General features: G+C 38.7%; 2 protein-coding genes across 4 annotated transcripts in view; both read left to right on the forward strand.

The window, feature by feature from the left end:
- Window positions 1-6951, forward strand: part of AFG2A (AFG2 AAA ATPase homolog A) — a 292859-nt gene that overhangs the window by 149591 nt on the left and 136317 nt on the right. The window lies entirely within an intron of this gene.
- LOC135983613 (basic proline-rich protein-like) overlaps window positions 1971-6951 on the forward strand; it is a 54031-nt gene continuing 49050 nt past the window's right edge. The window contains exon 1 of the mRNA XM_065596356.1: window positions 1971-6598. The gene's annotated coding sequence lies outside the window, so the exon portion shown is untranslated. The remainder of the gene's footprint in view (window positions 6599-6951) is intronic.

The following is a 6951-nucleotide window of genomic DNA, read 5'->3' on the forward strand; positions in this document are numbered from 1 at the left end:
TGCTGAACAAATTGCCCTATATCAGCTCTAGAAATCATACAGTGTTGTGCTCTTATTTGTCAGTGTTTGATTTTTGCAAAGGGACACATTTCTTTTTAGCCAAAGTGAGCAGAGATGCCTCGTACTTGTGTGAACAGTGCAGATAGCAGAAGTTATGTTTGTGGTGCAGTGACTTTTGCATCACAAAAGTGCAGTATAACCACTATGGTTAAGAAAGCCTATCACCTTTATTTTGGCTGCAAAATTGGAGATCAGGACAAGAGGTGGGCCCCACACATATGCTGCAACACTTGTGCAACAAATCTTCACCAGTGGTTGAACAGGAAAAGGAAATCTATGCCTTTTGCAGTGCCAATGATTTGGAGAGAGCCAACAGATCATACCAGCAATTGTTACTTCTGCATGGTGCCTCCAGTTGGGAAAGGTGTGTCAAAGAAGAAAAAGTAGACTGTGCATTATCCAAACATTCCATCAGCTATACGCCCAGTACCCCACGGAGAAGGACTGCCGGTTCCTGATGCACCGGAATCATTCTCACTTGAGTCAGACGAGGACGAGGAAGAGGATGAAACTTCTGGTCCTGAACCATCAATGTCACAGGACCCACATTTTCTCTCCTCCTCCTCCTCTGAACCACACCTCATAACACACGGTGAACTGAATGACCTTGTCAGGGATTTGGAACTACCCAAGAGTAAGGCAGAGTTGTTGGGCTCCAGACTACAGCAGTGGAATCTCCTGGCAGGTGATATTAGGGTTTCCATGTTCCGTGACCATCAAAAGGATCTTGTCCCATTCTTCTTCATGGAAGGTGATCTTGTAGCCTGCAACCAGATCGATGGTGTGATGGCAGCCCTCAACATCGTTCACGATCCAGATGAGTGGAGACTGTTCATTGATTCATCGAAGACGAGTCTTAAAGCTGTTTTACTGCATAATGGCAATGTTTTGCCATCAATTCCAGTTGGTCATGCAGTCCATATGAAGGAAACCTATGACAACATGAAACAACTTTTGAGGTGCATAAACTATGACCAACATCAGTGGCAGCTTTGTGGCGATTTGAAGGTTGTTGCTCTCTTGCTTGGTCTGCAGACTGCATACACAAAGTACTGCTGTTTTCTCTGTGAATGGGATAGTCGTGCCAGAGATTCCCACTACATCAAGAAAGATTGGCCACTCCGACAGTCATTGGAGCCTGGGAGGAAAAGTGTTCAGCATCCACCACTTGTTGAATCAAGGAAGATTTTGTTACCACCCTTACACACCAAGCTGGGTCTGATGAAGAACTTTGTCAAGGCCATTAACAAAACATAAGCAGCTTTCAAGTACCTCCGTGGAAAATTTCCAAGGTTAAGTGAAGCTAAGATAAAGGAAGGTGTCTTTGTTGGTCCTCAGATTCGTGAACTTCTTCGAGATGATGCATTTAACCATGCACTGCGTGGCAAGGAAAAGACGGCATGGAAAGCCTTCCAGTTAGTGGCAATAAATTTTCTCGGAAACAACAAGGCAGACAACTACAGGTTGTTGGTGGAAAACCTCCTCAAGGCATAGAAAAGCCTTGGTTGCAACATGTCACAAAAGATACATTTTTTGCACTCGCATCTAGATTTTTTTCCACCAAACTGCGGAGCAGTGAGCGACGAGCACAGCGAGCGATTTCACCAGGACATTGCAACAATGGAGAAACGCTATCGGGGCAAATGGAGCCCATCAATGCTTGCAGACTATTGCTGGACAGTGACAAGAGATGCTCCATTTAATGAATACAAGAGACAAGCCAAGAAGCGCCGAGTAGACACTGAATAGGACTAAACTATGTACATAATAGTTTTTTGCCTTTTGTTTCATAATAAATTTTATTTATATAACCCTTTTGCTGATTTTTAAAGTGTTACATAAACAGGACAGGTGAAATATTATCCTGTAAAGCAACCATAAACACATGAAAAGACCTAGGTTTACAATTTATGATTAAAACTCTACTATCTACACAATATACATAGACATAAAATGTAAAAACTTAAATATCTTAGAAACAATAGCCAATCAGTTGTTTTAATTGTCATATTTGAATTCAGCACATCAAAATACATAATAAATAGCACATTTTATCTCTGAAGCAGACAACTTCTCTAAAATTGTAGACCAGTGTAATCTGTGTGCCAAAGAGCAAATACAATATGCATTTTTAAGTCAGAGTGATATGTAAAGCCCTTCATAAAGTTGACATTTGCCTTCACTGCAGTCCCAGACATTTTCCGTTCCTTTCCTCTGAAATGGAACTGGAATTTTGCCCTGTAAAACAGTTATGTAAATTTGCTACCTTCAGTTATCTGAATAATAGTACTTTGTAAACCATTTAGTAGGAAAATGGTCTTTATCTTTGAAACTGAGCATTTTAGCACTAAACTTTAGAATAAGAGCGGAAGTCTACTGATGCTGCTGTCCGAATATAGAATAATAAATTGTTAAACAACTATTTTGTTTTTTCCTCAGATGTTTATTCACTCTTTCTTTAATTCATGTTTCATATAACGTTACGTTTTCCCCTTACATTGCCAATTCAATACTTTCACTAACAACTGGAAATAAAGACCTTTGCACTGACTTGCAGTTTCAGATACTAATATTTAAAACAACCGGATAGTAGAGTCTCATGTTAGAGGTGTTACAGTGTAACTTGTAAATACATACATTTATTACATCTTACCTATCCATGTCTTGCTGTATTTGTAAAACAGCATGCTCGATGCTACTGCAACTTAGTGGCAGTTTGCCATGCATTCTTAGTTTTTCTTGGAACATTTGGTTTAGGAAGTGGACTAATTAGTACATAAACATTGTGTAGCAGAAGAACTCCAATTAGCAATGTTTGGCCTGGCTTCAGTGATAAACAAAGTTAGATGCACGTCAGCGTTTGTCCTAACAGTTTATAAAATCCCTTTTGTGGTCCTAGGGGACAGCGCACACCAGATACATTAATTGTAATAGTCAAGTCAGGAGAAAAAGCTTATTGTGTCAAACTTAATAGGCTGTGCCTGAGACATTAGCAGGCTAGTTTTGAAGGTTTCTAGTAATCTTAATTATTCTGAAGTACTACGTATGTCTTTCCAAAGTGTGTCCCTCTCGCCATTGTAAATGATTCTGCCGTTGTCTTATCTTGTATGAAAAAGTGACAAAAGACCAACAAAAGTTTTTCAAACTAGACTTAAGATTGTTAATATGAATGTTAATGTCATCACCATAATTGTTCATTGTTTTGATAGAGCCTAAAATTGTGCTAGATGCTTTACAGAGCAAGTAAAGGCAAGGTTCCTGCCCCAGGAAGGTCACAATCCTGATTTAGATATGACAAAATAAATTATAATAAACAGGGTTTACAGGAACATTACAAGGCTACTCTGTTTAGACATGTACCTCTCATGATAGCTCATGAAGGGAGGGATTATTGCTCATTTTTTGGCTTGGCAGAATTCAATTTTTATTTTTTTTATAATTTTGACATAATTTCAATATTTATTTTTAAGCATTTTTCTGATTTTTATTGATTTAAATTTTCACAGTTGCACAAAATTATTGGCCTTATGCATTTTCCCCATTTTTATTTATTTGAATTTTTACAGTTGTGGGAAATTATGGGGGAGCCTGACAATAGGAGGGTCAGACAATAAATATTTAACGATGGTACACATTGCGATTCATAAAGGTAGAGCTTTATAACAGTTAAATCACACAAACTGATGTTACCAATGTTTTCAGATAAAAATCTAATTCTTCCAAGCATGCTAATTTTTGTGTGGTTATGTTGTTGTTTTGTTTTTAAATGCATCAGTAACATGAGAAGGGGAAAACTGAATGTTGAAGTGTTACTTTCCTGGATTTTTAATGTTTAACAGCTAAACCAGATTTGTTAAACTCCTGGGCATGCTATAAAGCCCATTCTTTTTCTCTCTTTACTAAGGGTGTTGAGGAGTGTGTGGGCTGAGATAGGTATATTTAGGGCAGTCCTTTTGTTATAGGCACCAAGTGCAGTGGTTGAAAACTTGTAGTTGTAATTTAAAAAATTGTAATAGATAGTAAGTAAGTAATAAAGTAAAATGGAAATTATACAAATGTGTAAAGGAATCTGAATAACCTTAACACTGCTTGTGGAGGGGATGCTTAAATTATCTGACTTTCCTCTGACAAAGCGTTATCTATCCATAGTTCATAGAGTGCCTTATTCTTAACTGCAGAGTAGTTGGGAAAATTCCTGTCTTGATGGTGATGGACAGGCCAATGTGGAGAAGGGAGGCCACAGAACGCCTGATTCAGCTCCTTGTTTCAGAGGCACCTGACTCTGGTGTAAGTTACAGCAGGATGGGTCCTGGTCTAACGCATGCTACTGACTTGAGACTCCTTCCACCAGCAGAAGATTGGATGAAGTTCAGCTCAGCTTTGCCACATACTGACATGTCTTAGCTTCCCCTACTCAGGAGGAATAGTCCATTGGGAATCTCTAGATAATTTAAGGCCACTCTGCAGAAATCCAGCTCTAACTGCCAATCTGTGTATTGGAAAAAAACAGTATAACAAAGGCAAGTATTGTCTCTCTGTTCACAGTCTGCCTTATCCAAAGCTCACTAAAGTCAGTGGGAGTGATTACTGGAAGCTTTGGATCAGACTCACAGATTGCATGTGCTGCCATCCATGAGGTGATGTTAAGACAAAGAACTATCATATTTATGTATTAAAACCTCTCATAGTTAACAGATAAAATTATGCCACTTAAATGGAAAGGACAAAGGTGAGTGTAGTTATGAAATTCTAAATCACACTCCACTATCACAGATATGTATGTATAACACCATTTCTAAAACCAGTGTTCTAAGGTTCACATTTTTGATAGCCAACTATAAAAGGTGCCTATAGCTGCAAATTTCTCCAAGCACATAGAAAAAGTCCTTGATCCAAAAATAAACATAAGAATTTTCTGTTGAAACAAAGTTGTTGCTGTGGTTGATGGGAAGTGATTGGTGCGTCTTGGGGGACAGTTTGTTATTCAGTGGCTTTAACTGTGCAGTTCTGCACTTTCTAACATTTGTTTTTCCTTTTTTGAAAGTTTTACTATAACCTAATTTTTTCTGAGTTTTTTTTACTGTTGAGTATTCTTTTATTGCTCCCCCATCTGCTACTGATGCTTCATATGTAATAACAGCCCTGATTCCAGTGTAATGAAATTTTGTGTCAGATAATTTCCTCAAGCATTTGATCAAATCTCCAAGTGAATATACCTCAGCCATATGGAATTTATTTCTTCTCTTAGAAGGATGTAAATTAGATTACATTTTAGATCACAACTTTATTAATTAGGAAATATTGGTCTCCTGCTTCCTAGAACTACTTCATATTACTTCAAAGTTACACCTGTGTACTCCTTAAATTCTTTGAATATGTCTTAGGAGCTCACAGGGAGACCCCATTGGGTTTAGCCACTGAGGATCTTGTAAGAACCTTATCATTGTAAGCTGAGGTTAAAAGGTCCATAGCAAATAACTCCAAATTTAAGCATCCTCATTTTCAAAATGTTCATTTTCACAGAGGACAGTTAAATAAAAAATAAACTGAGTTTATATTTAAGCTGTTTTTTAAGATATGCTTTCCGAGAAATACATCCTTTTTTCCTAAAAGAAAAGTTCAAAGCTTTTTATTGACTCCCACATCTTAAAAACACCATATTTGATTAATTTCAAAACTGGCCCAAATCTGTCACCATATACAAGAGCGAATATCAGGTAGATTGGTTTATATATGAAAAAGTTGGAATTGCCAAAATTGGGCTTGTAGTGGAAAGCTGGGTTTTTAAACTGCTTGTCTTTTTAAAAGTCTGCCTGTTTCCCTCCATTCCTTAGACACTCTGTTGGGATTTTGAAACCAAACATTCCCTCTAATCCCTACCACACTTGCCAATTAAAAGTACTTTCCCCAAGAGTTGTCACAGAATTTCTCTTCATTGCAGAAAGGCTGTTGCAACCTTAACAGTGGAAAGCTGCTTTGTTTCAATATTACTGGCATATATCTTTATACCAAAGTGAATCTGGCTTACTTGTATGTATGAGCTGGATACAAGCAATTGATAGAAAACATGTAATGGGACATAACAATAACATAGAACCCATTGAAGCCTGTCTAGTTAGGCACCTATATAGCCCTCATCACCTCGCATTTGAGGGCCTCACAGTCACTAGTGGTTTTATCCTCTTAACACTCCTGTGAGGTAGCAAAGTGTTAATAGGGAACTGAGGCACAGGATAGATTAATTGACATGTCCAAAGTCATACAGGAAGCAGGTGATTGAACCAGAAATTGAACCCAGTTCTTTATCCAAATCCAGTGTCCTGTCTGCCAGACTATCCACCCTCACTTGTTTCCATTGACTTTTCAGTGGGCTTTGGAATAGACCTATAGGGGAAAAAACAGCAGCTCCCATCTTCTGCTATAGGCAAGAAACGCACAGGGCAGTTAACCATGTGCCAATAGGATGTTGTTTGTGCTTCACTATTTCTGGTACAGCTATATGGCAGTTTAATTTAGAGCAGTCTTTGGGCTGCTCTAGGTTGTGGTGACGACGCAGGAAAGGAAACAGAACACCAGGTCTGTGGTAGCCGAAAAGCCCCTCTACCTCCAGGAACTTTTCCTGGGGCTTTTATTCTTTACACTTCCCTGCTTACAACGCTTCTCATTGGTACAAATCTTGCGCATAGAAAAGCCAGGCAGTATACATGCACATAAGATAACAAACCCATCTCTTGAGCGCGTGAACACCAGCTGCGAGGGTACAATCAAATCAGCCAAATAAGTTTCCCAAACACAAACGCTGGATTGAAGGTCACTCCTGCCTCGTAGCCATGGGAGCAGTTTGCTGCGCCTGTGGGCTGACGATTCGGGAGCTATGCATCCCTACACTAG

This window comes from Chrysemys picta, chromosome 5 (assembly GCF_011386835.1).
Source record: "Chrysemys picta bellii isolate R12L10 chromosome 5, ASM1138683v2, whole genome shotgun sequence".
NCBI classification, from domain to species: domain Eukaryota; kingdom Metazoa; phylum Chordata; order Testudines; family Emydidae; genus Chrysemys; species Chrysemys picta.